This window comes from Periplaneta americana, chromosome 11 (genome assembly GCF_040183065.1).
Source record: "Periplaneta americana isolate PAMFEO1 chromosome 11, P.americana_PAMFEO1_priV1, whole genome shotgun sequence".
NCBI lineage: Eukaryota > Metazoa > Arthropoda > Insecta > Blattodea > Blattidae > Periplaneta > Periplaneta americana.
In genome coordinates, this window is record NC_091127.1 from 68391712 (window position 1) to 68417257 (window position 25546).

The following is a 25546-nucleotide window of genomic DNA, read 5'->3' on the forward strand; positions in this document are numbered from 1 at the left end:
CCGATTTCTCGTGTGTTTATAGAACGGACATCCTAAATAAGCCAAACTGTATGTATGTGCCGTATGACACAAAATCAATGTTGCCCGAGGATGACATCAATCAAAGTCTCCCCAGATGCACACAAGCCCTCAACTCGCTCTTCCCTTCCCACCTGGCCATCCACAAGCAGTAAAGCAGAAAAGTCTGCTTCATTTTGTGTCTCTGTGACAAATCGTGCGTACGCCGGTACACGCATGTTGCTATAGGCCTATATATATTTTTACAAGACTCGCAATGTTGTGCTCTGTTAACAATTGAATAAAAGGAAGGCAAAGGCTTTGTTGTTCCCTTGATATTTAATTTATTTAGAGCTTAACATTTGCCTCTCTCTACTGTGGCGTGACTTGCAGTCGTGTGTACGCTCCTAATGCTTGGTTTTAGACTTCGCTTAACGTAATTTGATTTACATCTTAAACGAATTATTCCGTAGTTTTCTTTGTTTGTTTGGATGTTTGTAATTGTCCCCTTCTAACTCTCGTTCCCTGAATTCTATATTTCATTTTACCTGCAGACTAGACGTACATAAATGGTAGAACTCTTGTAACATAAAGGTCAGCACGACGCCTGGTCTTCACCTACACATGTGTACACTTTCAAGGGCAGACAATTGATCTCGGCATTTCATGTATGCGACAATTTATATACGACATTTCATCTATGCGGTCTCTGACATATTAAAATTTTATTTCCTAGGTTTTCACATAATACGCTTCGCATAACGTCATACAGGGTGATTCACGAGGATTTACCGCCACTTACGGAGCTTATTTTCGAAGACATTCTGAGCAAAAAAAAAAAAAAAAAATTCATGTAAACATGTGTAACAAAAGACTGGATTGTTCCTGTTGAAGGCGACAAAGATTAGAACCTCAGCTGTTGAAGTTTGTGACACGAACTGAGGAAAGGATAAAAGTATCTACCAAACTGTTCACTTTTATGACTTTTAGGTTAGGATATATTATATAATGTGTTTTGTTGTGCCATTTTCATTTTAATATATGTGTTCTTTAGAGAGTAGTTAGATATAATCATAGGTGGAGGGAACCTACAAAGCAGGACTTGTTTTAGGTACAAAGCACGTACGGTCAGAAGACCCGTGTATCGAATTTTAGAGAAAATTATGCATAATATTACGCAATAAATCCTTCTATCTATCTATCTATCTCAATATTTTCAGAGTTACACTAATTTGAAGTTGTTAGTAAAAAAACTTTTTTCTTTAGTTTTTAAGGTAAAATAAAGTTATAAATATAGAATTAACTATTCAGAAGTATCATTTCTGTAATTGTGAATCTAAAAATGAATTGTTAATTGGTTTGTACTGATAAAATGAAAATAGAGTGCTTGAGTGACAAAACTTAGGAAACTGACAAAGTGATAGTGACGGAAAGGCAAGGGAATAATAGTGAAAAAGGATGAGATACAAGTAATAAACATAATAAGTAAGTAGTGATATAAATATAATAAAGAAAGTGGGAATGGAAATGTAATGAAACTGTAGAAACTACTTCGTCTGAAAATTTAAAGATTAGATTAATGGGAATAAGTGGTCAGTGAACGTTAGTGATTCAAGTGAATGAATAAGGGCTCATTCACAATGAAAATTAAACATAACGTAAGCGTTAACTTAAGAATATAAACGTTACGGTAAAATCAAGAAGTCATACCATCATTCACGATGGGAACATAAACATAAGAGCAAACATACTTGGTAACCATGGAAACATATTCTGTCGTATACTTCAGCGCTCCACGATTGTGTTCTGTTTGCAAATCAAGTAGGCCTAAGCATAAGCATGAAAGTTTGGAGTTTTCAAACTTTCATGTTAACATCTTACGGTAATGTTTATGTCAATGCTTATGTGAATCATTGTGAATGATCCCATTTGGTAGCCTGGGAGCAAACTTCTGTGTTTGTTACGGTTATGTTTAATTTGCATTGTGAATGGGCCTTAAGTTGACAACTATGGAAGAATTAAACTAATGTAAACAATGTTGGAAACACTTAATAAGAATTTGAGAGAAGTGATTGTTCAGTTAAATGAGATTAGTAAGAATAAGATATATAACTAGAAAAGGGAAGGGTAAATGGAAAAAGACGGGAGGGAAACAGAGGTGAGAGACGTGATAGATAAGTGATCAGGTTCATTTATATGTAATAACCGGATGTTTAAAAAAGCATAAGCAAAGTATTATGTATGCAAGGGAGTGATGGTACTATGTACAGAAAAGTGAAGGACCATCACGATCGATGTAAGTTGGTGGAATAAATATATCATATATCTAAAAATTATAACAATCTTACGCATTATCACAAAAATTATTACAAATCATATGACTTTAGGATCTTGATTCTTTACAGTTTAATTATGCATCCTAATGTACAGTCTTAAAGAATTTACAAGAGTGGCGTGATTTGTAGCAATTGTTGTGATAAATGCATAAGAAAAAAATGTAATTTTGTATCCATTTTGAATCTTGCGTACACTACTTTTAACACTTGAATATAAGTAATTGATTAACTAGCGGACTTACAGGCTATGAGGATAGTGTGATGAAGCACCGAAACAGCTGTAAGCCGCACAAACTTACATAATTAACACGAGTAAGTCCGCTAGTTAATCAATTACTTGTAATTTTGTAGTTAAAAAATCGAAAAAAAAATCTGTAAGAAGCGACTATGGAATTTACAACACTTTTTAGCTTCAAAATACTAGCTAATTAAGGAACTGGTACTTCTGAATAGGTCATTCTTTATCTGCAATATTTTTTTTACCCTTAAAACTAAAGAATAATTTTATTTTACAAATAACTTCAAATTAGTGTAACTCTGAAAATATTGGGATTAGGACACATGTTTATATGACATGTTTTACTCAGAATATCTTCGGAAATAAGCTCCGTATGTGACAATAATCCTCGTGAATTACCCCGTGTAATAGATGTACTGCAATTAAAAATATTATAGCCTATTACAATTGGATACGAATACCGGTAATGTAATTTATATTACACGTATTTTTTTTTTACATATTAAGAAACACTACAACAACACCTACTTCACACCACTGTACTGTAAAATTGTGGCAGGAAGTTCTTAAATAACCTATAATAGCACCGAGATCCTGGTACTCTTCATATTTCTGGCTAATATTTTTAAGTCGCCTGTTTATCCTTTTCATATTGTGCTATTTGTTTACGTCGAATTTGCCTTCCTGCAGTTAACTTCAACGTCATTTTATCCTTCTGTTCCTTTAAAATTTGTTTTATAAGGAAATTAGATATGGGTGATTTTTTCTAACCGTAACTCTGAATGCGCTATGCCACTCTTCAGTTAAGATGTTCGTCCGTGGTAAACTATACATACATACATACATACATACATACATACATACATACATACATACATACATACGTGGTCTGCCAATGGGCAGGTTTTTCAATGAAAATCCAGCATTTTCCAATCTTTCATTATCAAGAACAACCAGGTTAATTTCAAAGAGTGTGTGATTCCTTACGCCGAAGGGCAGAGGAATGCATTGCCATGAATGGACGTTACGTTGAGCACCTCCTATGAACAAATGTTCAGATCTCATTGTAGTGTTGTAGGACCCATGTTAATTAGACATTTTTTTCTTATTTTGATGCATACTATCAACTCTTAAAATATTGGATACTTTTTAACACTTTGTATATATGGTTAGATATCCGATTCATAACTACTAGGTGCTGTAAAATCATAAATCAATCATCTTTCCGACAAATAATTTCTGGGAGCCATTCAAAAATTTCAAACCGTAGGGATTCATATACCAATGTCACCCGACTGACGACAGCTTTACTGAATCCAATATTCATATTCATACAGATACAACAAAGGCAGTTCAGGAATGTGATATTAGTTTTTTTTTGTTGAAAAACGCGATCTCTGTTCTGAAGAATGCGAGGAATGTGAAAATCAATTAAATATGTACATCTGACGTCCTTGACTCATCTCTATGGAAACCGCTATCTTCACTTCATGAATTTTCCAAACTAAATTCAATGAATTGAATTTTCTAGACCTATCTCTTCATTAGGACAATGTTGGAAGGAATTTCGCATTCCTAACACATAAAATGAATGAAATTGAAACGGCTGTCTTCAATGGGGAAAATGTGATATTGTGAGAGGTTACTATACGCACGTAATTCAATAAAATACTGTAATAAAGGTATATGAATGGACATCTTTGGATACATAGAATGCACTGACAGCAATCATCATCATTGTTATCATTTTCGTCAGTAACACTGAGACCAACACCATCCTCAAAAATAATAACAATTAATTTGGGAAAATTGAGATAACACTTATTTAAATGCTAGCAATGGAATTAACGTAGTGAAAAATTGGCTTGACTCTAATCTCCTTCCTTAAATACTAATAAAACTACTTATATTCCATTTTCTTTAACAACGAAAGTATACCTCCACCTATGAATAATTGCCACTTAGTAATGCATAATATTTCATGTAATGAATTAACAAATAATTATTGTAATTGCCCACATCTAATACCTTCCACACAAGTCAAATATTTAGGAATCATTATAGACCTGCATTTACGTTCGGATAAACAAATTTGTTTTATGTGTACAAGTATAAGAAAGGCAATTTATAAATTCATAATACTTCGAAATTTTATCACTAAGGAGGCATTGAGAATAATATTTTTAGCTTTAGTACAATCATTAATACAATATGGTATAATAAATTGGGGTGGAGTAGCATCATCTGTACTTAATCCATTAGTTTTATTACACAGAAAATTAATAACAATTTATCTTACCAAAAATATGGATTACCCAACAAATTGAATTTATACAGATTTTAAAGTATTAACTATGGAAGAAGTTTATAAATATAGTTTACTAACTTATTACCACAGAAATCAAATAAAACATAAAACTAATCGACATGAATATCGTGCTCGAAGACAAAAGTCTACTTTCCCATTAATTGAGCCTAAATGTCATACAAGTGCAGCTCTTAAACGTGGTGCTAGTTTCGGCCCAAAACTTTATAATAAAATTACAAACCATTTTCCAAATTTGAAATATTTTAAAATTGAAGCTTTTAAAAAAGACATTTATAAAATTATTCATTATATACAGGGTATTTCAGACCACCCGTAACAGTAATTTATTTCGGAAACTAGTGCATGAAAATTTTAGAGACAAAAATTTTTATAACTAAACCACATGTGAACCTTCACTTGAGCTTGATTTCATCATTCAGCTCTAACAGGCGTACCACTTTAAAATTTCAAATGGGAGTCGGGGTCAAATAAGGTACCATTTGATAGAGCTCTTGAAAACAAACAAATTTCATAGGAAACGTTTTTATTAAATCCTACTCTGCCAGTCACTTGACCACGCCGAAGTATTAGGAGTCACTGACAGTGTTAGAAGAAGAGTACAGGTATGTGCTGCTCAGAACGGCAGATAGTTTGAAAATTTATAAAAAATTAATGGGATTTTCAAACCTTTTAGTAACATGTCAACATTAATTGTCTTGTTTACATTTTCGTCTTGTAACATTTCTCAATATTGATGACATCTTTTTGTACGTTTTCTCATTGAAAGAGTAGAAATTGATAACGTTTCCTATGAAAGCTGTTTGTTTTGAAGAGCTCTATCAAATGGTACCTTATTTGACCTGACTCCCACTTGAAATTTTAAAGTGATACGCCACTGACCCTACTCCTGTCAAGGCTGATTGATGAAATCAAGCTCAAGTGAAAGTTCACATGTTTAGTTATAAATATTTTTGTCTAGAAAATTTTCATGCACTAGTTTCCGAAATGGCTTCCGGATGATCCGAATCATCCATTGCCTTTTCGTACGTTTTCTCATTTAAAAAGTAGGAATTAATAAAAACGTTTCATATGAAAGTGGTTTGTTTTGAAGAGCTCTATCAAATGGTACTTATTTGACCCTGACTCCCATTTGAAATTTTAAAGTGATACGCCACTGACCCTAATTCCTGTTAGATCCGATTGATGAAATCAAGCTCAAGTGAAAGTTCACGTGTGGTTTAGTTATAAATATTTTTGTCTAGAAAATTTTCATGAACTAGTTTCCGAAATAAATGACTGTTACGTGTGGTCTGAATCACCCTGTATAATATTAACAAATTTGTGTATTTTTTTACTTTTTATTTCTCTCGACTATATTCATGTTTTTATTGAATGTTACTGGCTTCTGTCTGATTCTGTCAATTTCTTTAAATGTGTTTTTTCTCTCTTTCTTCTTTTTTTTTTTTTTTTTTTTTTTTGCTCTTGTGTGTTATTTATTGGTTTGAATTAAGTTACTTACTGTATTTAGTAAACTGTCCTTGTAAATGTTGTTATAGTATTGGCTAAGACCATACCGTACACGAGCCTGGCTCTTACGGTAGTGGCTAGAAACATTTTTGTATTATAATTTTAATTTGCACTCCCTATCTAGTTAAATAAAAATTAAATAAAATTTAAAGTTGGTCAGTTCATACTCCATGAGTGTATACAAGCTGTTTAGTAAAATGCATTATCAAAATTAAAAATAGACTCTGGATTTAAAAATGTAATACAACTGTTAAAGTAAGTTTTTGTCTCCAATCCTTCGATTCCAATTTACACTTGTATTTCTTGAAACAAATATTTTAATTATATTTAAAGAAAGTGCGACAATAATCTCTAATAGGGCAAACTAAAAGGACTCAAGATCACAACGTATGATGGGCAGATAATCCCACAAGGCCAACTGACTTTTCGAGATTACTGAGCACTGTTTTGGAAAATTAAAAGAAAAATCCTAGACGCAATTCAATTCGTTGGGAGAACATTTGGAATTGATAGCTTCTAAATTTATACTCTTACAAAACATTTTAATACTTCAGTTATGTAAATGTCTTAAATGAATCCCACATTCCTTTTAGCTGTCGAGATAGGTCGCCAATTCTACAATTTTCAGTATTAACGACAGAGAAATCATCACATTATTTTATAATGACTATATGCTAGGAAACAGTTTTCGCTTAGTAAAGTGTCTTTCCAAAAGTGACATGGTAAGTAACAGTCCGTTTAGCTGTGATTTCGACGCGTTAACTTTCGGGAATAAAATTTAGCGATTTAATACATTACACATGTAATTTATTATCTTAACAAAAATAATAAATCCTCGACGTGTCGACCAACCTATCTGCTGGATATTTATTACCTTTTGAAAAGATTTCTAGATACCGGATTTTGTCTTTATCTAAAGAATGGAGATTTAGACACATCTACGAACGACTGTTGTCTTATAACAGACGTGCTCACGGCGGGCATTTTGCACTTTGGGCGCCCGGACACTTGGTGGGCGGATGCTGGAAATCTGTTGCAAACGTAAACAGACAGTGTCGCGCATTCAGCGTAGCGTAAGCATGGAGCAACATTGCTGGCGGTTTGTAAAATGGATATGTCTACTGATACCATACCCATTTGTGTGTTCGTTAAATGTATTCTTTCATTCATTTCCGACAGTGAAAGTGTTACCATTAGCCATACCGTAGCTTAAGACCAAAATGTCAATGCAGCGCAGTACTAACATTTTCTCGAACACGCGAACGTCCATATTCCCTGAGAGACAATCCACCTGTAACTGTCTAAAACATAATAATTAATACTTGTTGAAATAACAATTTCCGTTTTTTGCTTTATTTCAAGGAAAGTGAATAGGATAGACTAGGGTAATTATAAATAAGGGGTAATTGTAAACAAATGCTGTGAGAAATACAAAACTGTCAATATACAAATTTTAATTCGGGGAATATTTAAATTAACATGTTGGCTAATCTACAAAGCAGTTTGGTGCCAAATAGGAGTAACTGCTTATTTGTGAGCGAATATTTTGTAAGAGTCTACGAAAAAGGTTGAGAAAGAATATTGATTCACCTTCATTTTTGGCATTGTAAATAAACGTACAGTGCTATTTTTTAAGAATATGTTGTTTTTATGAGTAATGTCTAGTAAACATTTATTCCAATTGTTTTGAGATCTCCCATAATCTCAGGTCATTAAATTATGACGTGTTTACATTTGCCCCATAGGGTTAATTGCTTGGGGGTAATTGTAAACATGTTTTACTATGGTTACATTTCGTACTTTTCAGTAATCAAGAAATTACATTAGAAAGAGACCCCACCCAACTACACTGTAGAGGATTTAGAGAGGATTGTCACAGATGTGAAAAATAGTAACTACAGTTATCGTGACGCTCAAAAGAGGTACTGAGTTCCTATATCATCATGCATCATGGGTTAAAGGGACGAAATGTACCAGTGACCAAAATTGGAGTTGGAAAGACTACAGCTCTTTCTTCTGAAATAGAACAAAAAATGTTCAGTGTCTGATAGCACGTGCGAAAATTGCTGTTTACAATTACTCCCCCTCTCAAAGGGGTAAATGTAAACAGGTGGGGTAAATGTAGACTTATAATTAAAAAATTAAAAAAATCAATCTTATAATTTTGAACTCATTTTCAGGGAAAAGAAAGGCGTAAAAATAACACAATGTTTCTTTGTCATGCTTACGGTTACTGAGGGTTGTGTAATGTTGAAATATATTTGAAATCCGTGAAAAGTGTTTACAATTACCCTGGTCTACCCTGTGTTCTTTGATAATTGAAAAATTAAAAATAAAAAACACTGATACAGCATAGTCTGCCATTAAACTAATTTAATTAATTCATTGTTTAAACATTGTGAGTATATCGAATTGCTATAAAGGCTTTCAATTTGTTCGTACTGTATATATAATGCAGTAAGCTATAAAATATCCTAATTATTATTAAGGATAAATATTCTTGGGGTCAAAATAGACCCCAGAAAGGTTGCATGAAATTCTACAGCAGCTAAGTTGCGACGGTTAAACATTGTTTATATCGACAAAGAATTCACTCTTTATAAAATGCGAACAAGCGTTTGCCATCTTCATCAAAATACTTTGTTTGTTTTATTGACATTTCCATGAGATCTGAGAATGCGATATAAGCTATAACCTACAGAACATTAGATTACTAGTTGCATTTCCGATCTCTGACATATATATCTTTGTTTTTTTTTTTTTTACTATGTGTGTAACTATAGACTGCATGAAGGCATATAATATTCATGAACCTATCTCTCATATTTTGATATGGATATTGAGAGAGCTTGAAGTACCATCATTTTCTTACTCCCCGCCCCCCGTTGTTCCAGACACGGTGGGGTTGTAGTAATGGTCCCCACTGCCTGTCACATCGCAGTTTTGTTTCATTAGAAGAATGGAAGATCGATTTGGAACATCAAAACGCAAGGTGCCTAATGACGTGGAGGCTCTCGTGAATTAATGAAACCACCTAACAAAATGAGGCCCTCTAATGCAATATGCGGTTCTCTTGACACGTAAAGAATCTAGACTACTACATCACAAGACATTGCCTTCTGTGCCAACAGGAAGGCTTCTGTAAGTAGATAATTATTTTCATCATAACAGTATCATGATTCTCATTTCCTAAAACAGCGAATAATGACTTGGAAAATTAACTAAAAACCGTCGGCAATTACTAACGATTAGAAAATATACTAAGGCCGTTCCAGAATTGATGATGGCTATGTCAACAAATTTCCGATACGCGAAGAGCAAAAGAACATAGGGATGAAAAATTGAAGCGGTGATATTGTACTGTCCACGTATACATTATTGTTACCTAAAATACAAAATTAAGTAACTAGAGCACAGAAAATATAAACTGACAGCTCTCAATATCACTCTACTATTCTTCTCATTTTATAAAATTTAATTTCATAAGTAGAGGGTGGGAACTTCGGTTCCCAAAAAACCGTTGAATAATGTTGTTTAATGTATTTGTAATCGTATACAGTAGAGTCTCGATTATCCGACCTAAACTGAACCTGGAAGGGATCGGATAAAGAAAATTGTAGGATAATGCAGAATAATAAAGGAACCTCTGCAAAAAACTGTGAGGACCGATTAATCTCGCAATGAGGATCATTTTTCGTAAAAGAATCCATGTTTTCCGATGCCTCGTCTAGGAGCTAAACGACATCGCAAGAAAGACAGGTTTCAGTGGCATTAACACTTATGAAATGAGTTATTTTTCAATCATGTTTACTGACAAGTTACAAGTGTTCAAAGTGTTTACCCTGAACCTGATTACTGTACATTCATTGCACCGTCGTAACAGTGGCTATCGGCCTGTGTCTAATACTCGCATAGTCGGTTCCTCTCTGGTGTCAATTCGAGTGGTCTATTACTTCACATGTCCCAAAAGAAAAAAATGACGTGAAGTCGGGTGATTACGCTGGCCACGCAACAGGTCCGGCTGTCCCTATCCATTGCTCCCCGTAGATGTTGTTCAGATGTGCTCGTACAACCAGGTTGAAGTGCATTTAGACGTTATGTTAAATCACACGTCCCCGCACATCGTGAATTATACATCCTCCATGAGCAGCAGAAGCGTGTTCCGAAGAGCGCTCCATTCAAACGGGGCAGCAAAATGACAGGACACTTGTAACCTCTCCGCAAGGGTACTTGAAAAAATAAATGAATAATTAATTTCAAAATTAACTGTAAATGTGACTAAAATATGTATTTTTTTCGATGTGGTGTAGCTCCTAGACGAGGCATCAGAAACATGGATTGTTTTAGGAAAAATGATCTTCATTGCGAGATTTATCGATCCCCAGAGTTTGTTGCATAGGTCCTGAATCACACTGTATAACAAAACAAAAATGTTATAGTAAAATATTTTACTTACTGATAAAAAAAGTGGAACAAAACATTAACGAACAATTAGAACATAGCAGGCCCCCAGTTATAAACGTTTAAAGTTTAGTATTTAAGAAAAATGTGTCGTTAATTTCGGCTAGTATTAAGAACAATGGCGGGATGATAGTAGGAGGAAGAAGAATAAAGAGCATAAGATTTACCGATGATATGGCATTGTTAGTTGAAGAGGATACGATACTAAGGGATATGCTACTGGAGCTAAATGAATGCTGCGAGCAGTGTGGGATGAAGTTAAATGGAAATAAGACGAAGATCATGGAAGATTATTTAATATTAAGTAGGTTATTTTACGACGCTGTATCAACATCTTAGGTTGTTTAGCGTCTGAATGAGATGGAGGTGATAATGCCGGTGAAATGAGTCCGGGGTTCAGCACCGAAAGTTACCTAGCATTTGCTCAAATTGGGTTGAGGGGAAAACCCCGGAAAAAACCTCTACCATGTTACTTGCCTCGACCAGGATTCGAACTCAGGCCACCTGGTTTCACGGCCAGACTCCACAGGTGTGGACACCATGGAAAAAATGATGTAAATAAACTTTCGAATTCTAAATGAGGCAATAGAACAAGTGGACAACCTCAAATACTTGGGGTGTGCTGTAAGCAGCAACATGAACTGCTGCCAGAAAGTCAAAAGGACAGCAATAGCAAATGGAAATAATAATAATAATAATAATAATAATAATAATAATAATAATAATAATAATAATAATAATAAAGTAAGTAGTATCTTCTGCGAATCATTGGAAAAAGAACTAAAGAAGAGACTGGTAAAGTGCTTTGTGTGGAGTGTGACATTGTATGGAGCAGAAACATAGACATCACGACGAAGTGAAAAGAAGCGACTAGAGGCATTTGAAAGTTGATTTGGAGAATAATGGAGCCTGTGAATTGGAGAGACAGAATAAGAACTTAATCTGTATTGCAAAGTGCAAACGAAGAAAGAATAATGCGGAAACATAATCTGGAAGAGCAAATGGAATTAACTAGGACACTGGCTAAGAAGGAAGTACCTACTGAAAGATGGTTAATAGGATAAAGGCTCGGGATAGGAGACGGTACCAAATGATAGATGGCAGTAATATATATGGATCATATGCGGACAATAAGAGGAAGGTAGAAAATAAGATGTGCAGGAAACTATGAACTAAAGGAAATTGTAAGCTATATTTAAAATATTTTTCGTTAAAAATTATAGATTTTTCCGACAAGGGAGAGAAATTTTATTTCGTTACACTAATTTTGTCTTGTAAACGAAACTAATTAAATTTATATATTTTACCGTTAAGTTATATGGGGAAAAATCGCAGGGGACAGATAATAATTTATTAATACTGTGCATTTTCTTACATTGGTGCTCATTATAACAACATTTTACAGTGTTGCCAAATAATCAACCGAATGTGAAGTGAAATTGGAGCGATTTGTTGGAATGGGAGAAGGGAGACGGGAGTACTCCGAGAAAACACTTATACAACGTTTATTTTGTCCACCAGAAATTCCACGACATCAGGCAGGAGATTGAACCAGGATGTCAGGATGGAAGACAGCGACACAAACAAGGATACATTTATATTACAAGTCACTACCTAAGCTCTGTGCGTACTCAAATCACTACCGCAGGCATAAATATAAATTCCAACAAGCGTGATGACTTACACATCAGCACCTTTCGCCTCAATCCTAAAGGAAAGCATTACTCTAATCTTCGATTTTCAAGTTCTGAATGGTTCTAACAGTATACTTCGGTTTGCCCCTTTTAGAATAATTGTTCACAAGAGTGACGTGACCTTGGAATTGTTTTTGAACACACAAGCATTGTCTCTTACTCGGTTCCACTCTGTGTAATCGACCTCCACTCAAATTGTTTGTCGCGCATTGTATGTGCAATGGGTTCGGATGTTGCGGGTGGAATGGGCAGAAACAAGTGCGCCAACAGTTCTGTATATTGCCGCGGGTTGTTCCGCTGACCAACCGACTGGCTGGTTTTCCTATATATAACGTACATGTGTGTTCTGTGGCGAAACCTTCCATCTATTGTCCCTATCTCTGTGTGCAATATGCTATTCAATTCCAACTTACTCCACGCACCCTTGATTAATATCTGGGGAATCGCAGATCACAGTCCAGCTTCGATATTTCTCTTCTCTCAACTCTATAGACATGCTAATGGTATTACCTTGTAGCATAAATTTAAGAGGATTTTTCTTATTGTTTCTTAAACTGCAGCATTGATAGGACGGTTTGTAGAAACGATCAAATTTTAGTCGCAAAATCTGAACACAGAATTTATTTTTTAATTTCGTGTTCTTAAAATTACACTTGTAAGAAATATTTTTTTTTATATCGACGACCTCAATGAAGTATATTTGAATATTTGGACTAACGAAATAATGGATCAGAAGAAAAAGAGTCCCGTAAGACTTAGATGTCGTCATCCTAATGATGAAATTTCTAAATTTAAGTAATCTTGAAATATAAACAATATTGAGTTTCGGTATACAGTGGAACTCCACAAATAGACACAGCAATGGTCCGTGTGCGAAACGAGGTACGAACGCTATCTTTCTATGGACTACTGCGGACATTGGTAAACATAATGTTTTATGGCGTGCGGACCGAAACATAAATAATTAACGTATATAATTTTAAATAATATATTGTAGTATAACAAAACAAATCCGTGATTAAGTATAATATATACGTGATACATCTGGAACATAAAACAAACTTCTGGAAGAAAAACTCTCTAAATATATCTACATACGGGGCTTTCATTTCAAAACTTCCCACTCTAAATAACTAGTTAATTAATTGAATTCAATTTAAACCAAAAAACACGTAAATTTAGATATCAAGGGGAAAGTCTTAAACCAGGCTTAATTGCATTTTAGATTTCACCTCCCACCCCCAGCCACTCCCACTTTGAAATTTCAAATGGCACACGTATATTTTTATACTTTAAATATGAAAGAGCATTCAATTGTTTCTACACCACATTCATTTGTTTTAGCATCTTTTCTCTTCTATCGTCGCCTGGCAACCTGCATTTTTGTTATTGTTGATTAGAGCCGAAGAGAATAAAGCTACAAAAACTTATTGAGCATATTTTCTTGTAATAGTTGTGTTTATGTATTAAATTATTTTAAAATGGTGTATACCCTTCAAGAGAGAACATAAATCATCCCTATTGATTAAATTTAGAAATATACGAAATAAGCTGTGTTTTAATCCTACAATCAACTGATAATAACAAAGCTTCTTATAATCACTACAGAATGCCTCGTAATTAGATGAATTTTGTTTTATCCTATGCACTGTTCTGATCGAAATGTCAAATTCTTGAGGGATAACTCTGACTGATTCATCTTTTTTAAACCGTTGCAATATTTGTAACTTCTGCTTCAACATAAGTACACATTTTTTGTTCCCTGCCTTGCTGCCAACGTGTACGAGTATCTGCACACTACTGCACTGGTTCAACTGGTTAGCCCTGTGCAGCACGGGACAGGATGCGTTGACTTACCTTGTATCGTGAAGTTTACGAGAGTGAGCGTCTATTTGTGGAGTTCCACTGTAATATGGAAAGTATAAATTCATCTTCATAATTCGAAATAGTTATCACAGAATGATAGAGATCACTGTGTGTGCCGAGAGTAAGATAATGAAATGAGAGACCTACAACTGAATATGAATAATTGTATTCTTACCTTTTAATTACAGGTAGCACCTACATAGTAGACGTCATTTTATCGTCGTTGAGAGGCGTGTTGCCGATTGTACTGGTTCTGGTCAGATGATAAAGTTATATTGCGCTGTCACAGAATCAAATAATACGAACTTCATGACACGCCACCTGTTACAACTTGTTACCTAGCTATCTGCCGACGTCAAACATGAGTGCACTGCACACAAACTGCATAAAATCATGAAGTCCAAAGGGAATCCAAACATTTCTACAAAGCACACGTACGAAATCACTTTTTGTGTAGGTAGAAACGTGACACAAAGGTGCAATAACAATTTTTAGAGCGTAGTGTCGTTTCAGGAGGCATTTCCAGACATGGGCTGTCCATCTAGAAATGATACCTTTGGGACCTATTACCATCTGTGTCCATTTGTGATAACTTTTCAGCCTAGAGCTTGTATATGATATAAAGGGTCCGTTTGCTGGACAGTACTGCTTCAAAGTCACATTTAAATCTCCAGTAATCTGTGTATCATTTCTAGCAGTGAAACTCGGGAATGTAATGCAGGTGGTTATTTATCCAACAATTGCCAGTATAAATATGGTATCTGTATATTTTATAAAAAGGGAAGAAGTAAATTCTCACGAATGACGAATTAGGGTGAAGTAAAGAATGAAGATAAATTGCCAAGGACGAAGAAAACAGAAAGGACAAAGAATAGAGCAGAAAATTAGAGAATGAATAATGAATGATGAACACAGAACAGAGAACAGGAAGAAGGGACAAAAACGATAAAAAAGAGTAGGAAGGATGATGGAGGAAGAGGGAAGAGGAAAGGAAGGATAAATTCAGGATAAGTATGAAATACGAAGGGTAAGGATCAAATGATAAGAACGAGAGATGAAGAATCTAAATCTACCGAAATATCTCTAATGATTATCTACGTTGTGTGTTACATTTGACTGCAGAGAACGTACAGTGTTGGATAGTCAATGGCCTAAGCTTTTTAAGTAATACAGGGTATTTCGAAAAGTAATGGTAAAAAAATTAGGAATGAGAAGCAAAATCGACGAGAACAAAAAACTTCCAGTAAATATTGGTCCGCAAATTAACAGTTTACGTGATAATACCATTTTGCGCTGCCCGCTGAATACTAAGTACTAATTCCAACAAAAGGAGTGACAATAATTTCAAGAAAAAACAAACCGGAACAATTTTTCCTTGAAATTATTCAAACCTGCTTTACTGGGAGCTACTACCTGAAAGCCAGATTTGCATAATACATTCGTTACTGGAGATACGTTAACAGGAAGCCACAATTTAAGTCACACAGCATTTGTGTGCACTCATAGTTGAGTTCTGGCGTCTTGTCAGCTCATGTGAGTTGTGTGGATATAAAGGAAAAATTGTGACGGTGTCGTGTATAGTTCCTGACGGTAGCTCAGTCGGTAGAGCGTTCGCGCGCTAAGCGAAGGGTCCCGGGATCGATACCCGGCCCCGGAACAATGTTTCCTTGGAATTATTCAAACCTGCTTTACAGGGAGCTACTACCTGAAAGCCAGATTTGCATGAAAGGAGTGACAGTTTTATTTAATTTGTCAATCAAGAGAAAATAAAATTCATACTTCTCTCCTCCTCTGCCGGCAATGTTTACTTCTCCTGTCGGACGTTATGGAACGAAGTGTCGTGTCAGAATGTTTGGACTAACGGTATAACGATCATAAGAGAGACATTCCCGTAAGATTTAGATGACATGATACCAATGGTGAAACTTTAAATTTAAGTAATTGCGAAATGTCAGCAATAGGCCCATTAAGTTTCGGTATAATTTGAAAAGTTTAAATTTATCTTCATAATTCGAAATAGATATCAGAGAGTGATGTAGATCTCTGTTTACGCCGACAGTACGATAATGAAATGAGAGACCCATAATATACATAATTGCATTCTTACCTTTGAATTACAGGCAGCGCCTACACAGTAGACATCGCTTTTATCGTCGTTGAGTGGCGTGTTGCCGATTGTACTGGTTCTGGTCTGATGATAAGCTTATATTGCGCTGTCACAGAATCAATGTATTGTATTGTCCATTCTTCCATAAGAGTTCGTAAATGATTAAGGATCGTTATTTATCAACCGTTAATTTCAATTTTAGCGGTCATTGGAGTTAAAAGGTTTCAGAATAAGAGCGAAGATAAGTGGTCTCGTTTAGCTTGCACTTTTACGGCCGACTATTGCCCTTATGCGCGTATGTCGCCATGATTTTCTTTTGTCCAAATTTCACGAGAAGATCCGAGCAAGGAATGCGAGTTTTTCCCCCACTCTTATAACCTATCCCCGACACGGAACCGGCCGACCATTGACTGAGCCTTGTTTGTACCAGTCGGCCAATGACGCCACTCTCAGCAACCTGCTCCTTCAAGAACGCTGAGTTACTGGCTTACGCTCTCCTCTTACCCAGCAACGCCCATACTCCCCTCGCAGGGATCCACTCGTGAAATTTGGACATTTGAAATTTGTCATCTATCGGCTGATACAATAACAAATGCGATGGTGCTGCCCTTATAATCAACTTTAGTAACTTCATCTTATGATAAATGTTGCATATTTTCTCAGTTTTTATGTCGAAAATAGTCGTTCCACATCATAAAAATGATAACAGAATATATGGATTAACAACTTAAACCGAATGAAAATTTTCGGTACTTACATTAAAGTACACATCACATTATAAATCGAAGTAAGGAACAAATGTGGACAAATAAGAAAGAGGAGTATTTTACAATTCATTTTTGGTTTTCCAATAAGTCAGTTACAAGATTATAAAGTCGACCTGGGCAGCGTAGTCAGTATAGCGCTGGCCTTCTATGCTCGAGGTTGCAGATTCGAACACGGCCCAGATCGATGGCATTTAAGTGTGTTTAAATGCGACAGGCTCATGTCAGTAGATTTACTGGCTTGTAAAAGAACTCCTGCGGGACAAAATTCCGGCACACCGGCGACGCTGATATAACCTCTGCAGTTGCGAGCGTCGTTAAATAAACCATAATTTAAAAAAAAATAAAATATATTTATTTAAATGTTCAATTATATGACTTATCATCCTTACTACAAACTAACACTAGCTAAAACATATTAATACAAAATAAATTATGAACGTTTTCGCCTGTACGGCATTATCAGATACATGGTTGTTTTACGATATCTAACATAGATTACAATGTGGAATGTATTCACTATTGTAATAAAATGTTACTTTATATATTATATGGCAGTGAGAAGTGAAGTTATGAGTTTTATGTAGTAAGTGCTTAATGTAATTTCAGGGAATATGTTAATTTGAATTTAATAAATTGGATTTTAAATACTAATTTGCCAAATTCATACGAGATTTCGTATATTTGTACATAAAACTCATGTTACATATTTTTTGTTACACGTGTTTATTAAAACTGTTAAAAATTAAAATTGATGAAACTATATCGCCATAATTATACCTGTATGTTAAAATTAGACATGGGTTTAAAATTCATGTAAAAACTTTATCAACATTAAAATTAATTGTGCGTGAATATCTGTGACGTTGTGAAGACGTGTGTATGCATATATATATATATATATATATATATATAATGGAATTATGTTTTGATGTATGTTAAAACTTATTCTGTATGTAGTTGTTTCATATTTTATTTGATACTGCGTATTTGCCAGCTTGCGTGTAGTAGTTCGCTCATATTGATACATTGTAAAGGAATTAAGTTACTTATGGCGTTGGCAGTTACAGCCGTTACGATGGATTCAGGTGGAAGTCTGCTCAAGTTAATACGCTTTGAAGAAGCTGAAAAAGTTACGACATGGTTGTGTTTGCTGTGTGTATGTAGAATGAATAGGCCTACTTGTGGTGATCTGCTCTCGTTATGGTATTGTAGGTTTGATTAATAGCTACCACCGCATCCAACATCACCTTCGTCACCAAAATCTTTTACTTTTTCTTAGAAATTTGGACTTTGGAGCCTCTTGATATTCCACAAGTTCAAGACATGTCTTGTCCCACATTTCTTTTTCATTTTTATTTAGAGTTATACATTCTTTACTAAGCTGATCTGTTTCTTGTAAGTCGTAGAGCCGTTATTTGTCACGGTAAGATTAAAAAAAATGGTTTTGTACAGGTCTGCAAACCTGTAAGTGAGTCATTCCACGTCAAATCGCACAGCAACAAAACACGACCTTCTCGAAAATGGTCGAATTTTTTTTTTCATGAATTCCAGACATCAAATAAGGAGACCCGTATTGTTTTATTTCCACAATTATTAATTATTTGTGTAGTTATGACTATTTGAAATTACGCAAATTTTGCGCGCACTGTTACATAAACTCAATTGGAACTCTGTGTCTACATATAATTGAGATTTGGGGTTTGGCGCATTTGAAAGACTAAATACAACACTTTTTATTGCTTTAGGCTTATTACAAATAAATTTCAAATTTGGCCTAATTTTTTAATGATTTATTTTTCAAAGCAAAATTACTACGTTGAATAGCCAAGTTAAAAATCTGAAATATATATATAGGCTTGTTCCCTGATGTATTATCTGTAAACTACTACAGTTAAAAATGTGGGATCTGCATACATACATTTGCAACAATTTATTTTCCGGAGGCATGCACGCGCTCGCGATCCCCAGCTAATGAACTGCTTGCGGCAGCAGACCTACACTTACACTTGTGCTAGAAGGCTGCGAGCGTAAAGTTTTACGAAATTACCCATTGCTTATAATAACTGATGTTACACATTACACAACAAATGATTAATGCCTTAAGGAACAGTAAATATCTTATCTAAAATGATTTTATTATTGTCTCTCAGCTAAGAGAGGAAGCCCTTCACAATGCTGTATGTTTATACTGTACTATATAGCCAAGTGTTTAACGATAGCAAGGCTGGATAAGGCAGTAAACTTTATGACAGTAAACAGATGACCAGAGACAAAATATAGAAGAGAAACATAATCAATCAGATTTTGAATTTCATGGAGTGAAGTTCTGTGTGTCGAATATTAACGCTTGTGACGTGTCTTCTACAACATGAGTGACGGTAAAGATCGCGTAATATATAACAAGTGTTTAAATCCATTTGACCTTCCTAATCACGCTTTTAAAAATAAAAGTACACTAAGACGCGTAAGTCGCGATTTATTGATAAAGCTCAATTTAGCGGAGTCTTTGAATGTGCGAATATATTGATTCGTGCCGTAAAAAAATCTATCAACTTCTGGATAGGTCTGGTGAAAGTATATGTGAAGCCGGTAGTTCTTGTGATATTAATAAACATGAATCAAATGAACGTAGTGCGGAGAATGAAAGTGATAATCCCAGTTCCTCTTCTAGCAGTATTATGGATACAGCGCTAGAAATTAGTAATATTGAGGTGCTAAACAAGAGTTTGGTGTCAATAGGCGAATCCCCAATCAAGAAAAGAAAACTACTACAGAAACGATACCCCCGTGAAAAGTTTCAAAAAGTAAAAGGCTCCATAGCAAGTAAAGTTTTTCATGTAGAAGATGCATCGACACCCATTGAAAAGTCAGACAATAATGATATTATTAACAAATTGATTGAATCCTTTCACACAACAGATGACAAGATGGTAAAAATTCAAATTTTAACAATTTTTGAAAGTTGGTCCTACAATAAAATTAAACAAAACTTTGAAGCGACCGATCACATGATTAGGGTGGCAAAGAAACTGACTGAAGAAAGTGTCTACAGTGACTAAGGTGCTGCAGTTCTATAGATCAGACGATGTGAGTAAGGTAATGGCTGGAAAAAAGAATTTTGTTAGTGTAAAAGAAGACGGTCTAAAAGTTTATAAGCAGAAAGGATTAATTTTACGTAATCTTAAGGAAACATACAAATGTTTCAAGGACAAATATCCACTAATAAAAATAAGTTTTTCTAAATTTGCAGAACTGAGACCAAAAGAATGTATTTTGCCAGGGGCTAATGGAACGCACAGTGTACACATCACGAAAATGTAAAATTACTTGTAGATGGTGCAAACATGCCACTACTAACATCAAATTCTAGTGTAGTTGTCAATAACTACAAAGATGCGCTATCACACAATCTTTGTAATCCTCCATCAATTTATTGTTACCTTAAACAATGTTCAAGTTGTCCAGGACCTGACAATATAATCAAACATATCCGAGAACAGTTTGACGCCGAGGCTATTGAGCAGATAACATTCAAACAACGGGTTACAGTTGATGGCACTAATTTAGAAACGCTTCAGTCTTCAACTGATGACTTTTTAGACAAATTGTCAAGCAGACTTCTCTCCTTATTGCCGCACGTTTTCATAGCACAGCAGCAAAGTCAATTTTTGGTGGAATGCAAAGAAAATATACAACCTGAAAATTACACAGTCATTGCAGAGTTTTCTGAAAATTATTCTTTTGTAATACAAGATTCAGTACAGGGTGTGCATTGGAACAACTGCCAAGCCACAATACAAGCCTTTCGTAGTATATTTCAAAGAAGATACAGAAATTCGTCATAAAAGTATTGTTGTTATCTCAGAAAGCATGAAACATGGCACTGATTTCTTTCACTTTTTTCAATCTGAAGCAATTAATTTCTTAAAGCAAGAATTCAACGATATGAAAAAAATTATCTACTTTTTCTGATGGATCAAGTTCACAATACAAAAACACAAAAATAATTTTAAAAATATCTGCTTACATGAAGACGATTATGGAATTGGCGCTGAATGGCACTTCTTTGCAACGTCGCATGGTAAAGGTCCATGTGATGGAATTGAAGGAACTGTTAAAAGACTTGCCACGAGAGCCAGTCTACAACCCGGTCAAGATCCTATAACAACACCAAAAAAACTGTTTGACTGGGCACAAAAAAACATTTCTAACGTGTAATTTATATTTTGTCCCCTGAATAAGCACAAAAACCACAATGAAAATTTGCAGGGCAGATATCACAATCTAAAACCAATAACTGGTACATTAAAATTACACTCTTTCATTCCGTTGTCAAAAACTGAAGAAGGTAGACGAGTGAAAATATAAAGTGTAGTGAGAATAAAAACAAACGTTTGAAAAGCAATATGTACATTAACATAATAAGTGAATATAATTAGTGTAAGTTAGCAGTGTTTCCTCGAGTGACTTGATGCGTACTGGGTGTAATGTTGCAACGTTCACTCGATCATCCAGTGCCGATAAATCTCCCAGCGCGCGCTCAACGCTTCCCGTCCACTGCTGCACCGGTCTGCTACACATTGTTTCGTAAGTAATTAAATTTCCATTAAACTATTAGAGATCCCATTGCGATTTTTTCTGAAATTATTAAGAATACTTCAATGCACCTAGTAGGCATGTTTTTAGATTTTTAATACGGCTATTTCACATTGATAACTAACTTTTAAAAATTGAATCATAAAAAAATATTTGTAATAATTATAATAAAATCAGTTAATAAATATTTAACAAAAGACAGTATTTTAAGCTTTTAAATGCATTTAAAAAAATTAACATCAATGTGCTCGGAAATATGACCCTTTAAATGTTGCATTGTGCGACATTTTAACGAATTTTAACATGCAATATTTAAAAAACATGTGGACTTAGGAGGAAATAAAAATACACTTGTTAGTTTATTAGACCCATAGAGTTGATAAAAAAATATAAACCCAATCAGAAATATAAAGGTCAAAATTTGTATAATTTTGTGCGATTTGACGTGGAATGACTCAAGTAGAGGACGAGCCCCTACAGCCCAGGCTGCGCAGAAGTTTAGAGTAGGGACAAATTGAAGCTTGCGTCCGCCGCCATGCTTTGGGAGAAGCACCGGCTAGCAGACGGCTGCACTATACAATGCTGAATGTTTAATATATATGTTTGGTGTCTCTTATAAATCAATTTGAATAGATAAATGAAAAAAAATCTTATTAACATTTAAAGCGACCACGTTAAAGACATAATCAAGCTCAGTTACCGTTAGTTTGACATGAAACGAAAGAAAACTATAATAATTTGATACCGTAACTAAATATGTTGTATAGTTATTTGACAACATATAGAGCCAACAGAAATACAAATGCATATTGTAGTAATAGTCCAGATGAAGAAGAAAATTATTAGTATTAACTGTTATTAACAAAACACTGCCTGTGTAAGACGTTACATTAGGCCTACATTGTAAACAAGTTTGCTTTGATGTGGACGAGAAATGAGCAATTATTATTTATTCGCTTCCATATCACATAATATAGGCCTACACTTGTAAAATAGAAATACGTACCTAATGTTTTAGTTAGAAATATAAGTAGGCCTACCGTGCAGTAGCTTACTATCACAGGTGTAGTATGAAATAAACGTCACATGCATGAATTAGTCATATAATAGAACTCAGGCCTAGTGTACAGAACATCTTGCCTACTGATGCATTATTATTATTACTGGTATTATTATTATTACTGGTATTATTATTATTATTATTATTATTATTATTATTATTATTATTATTATTGCTATTATTATTATTATTGACTCCGTTAAATATTGTCTTACAACATTTTTATGTAAAGTCGTGTTGTACTGGTAACCTTAAGCTGTGTGCTAACATCTGCTCTTTATGTAGTACTTTCTTTTATTTGGTTATTTAATGACGCTGTATCAACTACTAGACTATTTAGCATCGATGGTATTGATGATAGCGAGATGATATTTGGCGAGACGAGGCCAAGGATCCGCCATAGATTACCTGACATTCACATTACGGTTGGGGATATAAGAAAAAATCCAACCAGGAAATCAGCGGGAATCGAACACCCGAGCGAGCGCGACTCCGGACCGACAGTCCTTAGCCCACTGAGCTACGTCAGTAGATCTTGATGTACTTTTATGGTCAGTTTAACAAGTTTAAAATATGATTCTCGGGAGGAATCTGGGATACATTTTCTAAAATATGTTCCTATAAGTGTAGAAAGATTGTACAAGTGTTCTACTTCTAGGGCACATTGTTTTCACACGATGTAAGAGTGGGTGGTAATATGCCATTGAACTGTCAACATCTGTATAATCGCTCTTTCACTTAAGCCGCATATTTCTATAATCTCAGATGATGGTATGACAAGGCTCCCATTATTCTTTCGTTAAAAAAATAAAAGAGATTTTGTTTACTGCTGGTATGCTACGTACCATAAATTGAGTATTTAGGTTTATTACACCATATTTTTCTTAATGATTTAACAACTAAGCCAGCAATGATTACAATCACATTTTGACAATATTGTGTCATTGAAAATGATGTAAGAATGAGGGAATTGCAATCGATGTCTGCAGTAGGAGAGTCATATCGCCTCTGATTCTCAAAACAATGAGGATTATTATTACAGTGCGTTAGGTGTTTGGAAAATACCATTGGGTATAAAGACATTTTTAGCGGACATCCCTCTGTTTGTAATATAATTTAAATAAATTATTTACGTATTTTCTAACGTATATAAAAAAACATAAGTAAAAATATTCCATGTCTTCGGTCATAGGAAATAGAAATACACTAATAAGCCTAATTATGAGCAATATAAGGCGTTTATATTTAAAACAATGCTTAATTACAATATTCATATTTACTTCTGTTATTTTCTATTATACGTTAGAAAATACGTAAATAAGTTTAGTTATATTACAGTGAAGGAGGAAATCCACTAAGAAAACGCCTATATACCCAATGGTATTTTCTAAACTCCGAATGCTTTACAGAAACAATCATTCGTGCTCCCAAAACATGGCGTCGCGCGAACCTGCGCGAGAGGTTTCAAATTTGTACACGACACCAGCGCCAATTGTGTGTCTAGATATATAACTACAACGTCTTTGGTAGAGGAAATGACGTCAGCCTCACTCCACTTCTATTGGGGATGATTGACTTCTGCATAGAGTTGTTGACATTCTTCGCGTGTGGAAGGTCCATCAGTGGCGACACTGTAATTTTCAGAAAGGATTGTAATAAAGTCATTATATTTATAATGCATTATGTCGTTTCAAGGTTTACGATTATGCTTGATTTCCTGTTGATAGTTTCTTTGAGATATCTCTGCACCTAGCCTGCTTTAGATTATTGAAAACTTTCCTCCTATCATCACGTACGGAACATAAATTTGTAGCATTTTCCCGAAACTTGAGAGTAAATATAAATGTCACTGTTCACTTCAGTACAAAATGAACACAACGAGTGAAGTCCTTAATTTAAAAGTATATAAATAAATAATGAATATGCTTATACAGTTCGTAATAATGAACTTACTCGAAAGTTTGCCTGTTCCATAATTCTTAATATATGGGCTTTGTTGAAATGTCATTTAATATTGAAATGACGAATAGAAATAAATTGGATGGGACAGTAAATAAGCAATTCTTTCGTCTTCTTCAACAACAAAATAATCACATTCCCATTTCCTTTGGAAGTAGTATTTCTTCACTGGTTTAGATTTTGCCATGTTCTAGTTTTCTTCAAACTGCAGTACGTGTGTTTGGTTCTTTGCTTGCTTATTTGTTTCTTCGTTTATTTATTTATTTGGCTACAGTGCGTTACAATGTTGAATGACAGATTGCCCTCCGATCATATAGTTGTCACTCACTTATCAACACACACACACACACACACACACACACACAAAGGTAGGCCTTCTTATATTATATGCACACATAAATTTTAGAATTTATTTTACATGTCTTTTAACTTACTTATTTCCCTCATTTGTTCTTCTCTTGCTTTCCAAATGTATGTTCCTAAGGATTTTGTAATCTGTTCATTTGTAATTTTTGATAACACATTGTGTACCTGCCGCCACGAGAATGAATGTTGATATAGCCGAGCGCAACTAGAGTCGACGGCAATTCGAAAGGCGGTAGTCTGCTAGCGTTTGCGTCGAGAGAAATA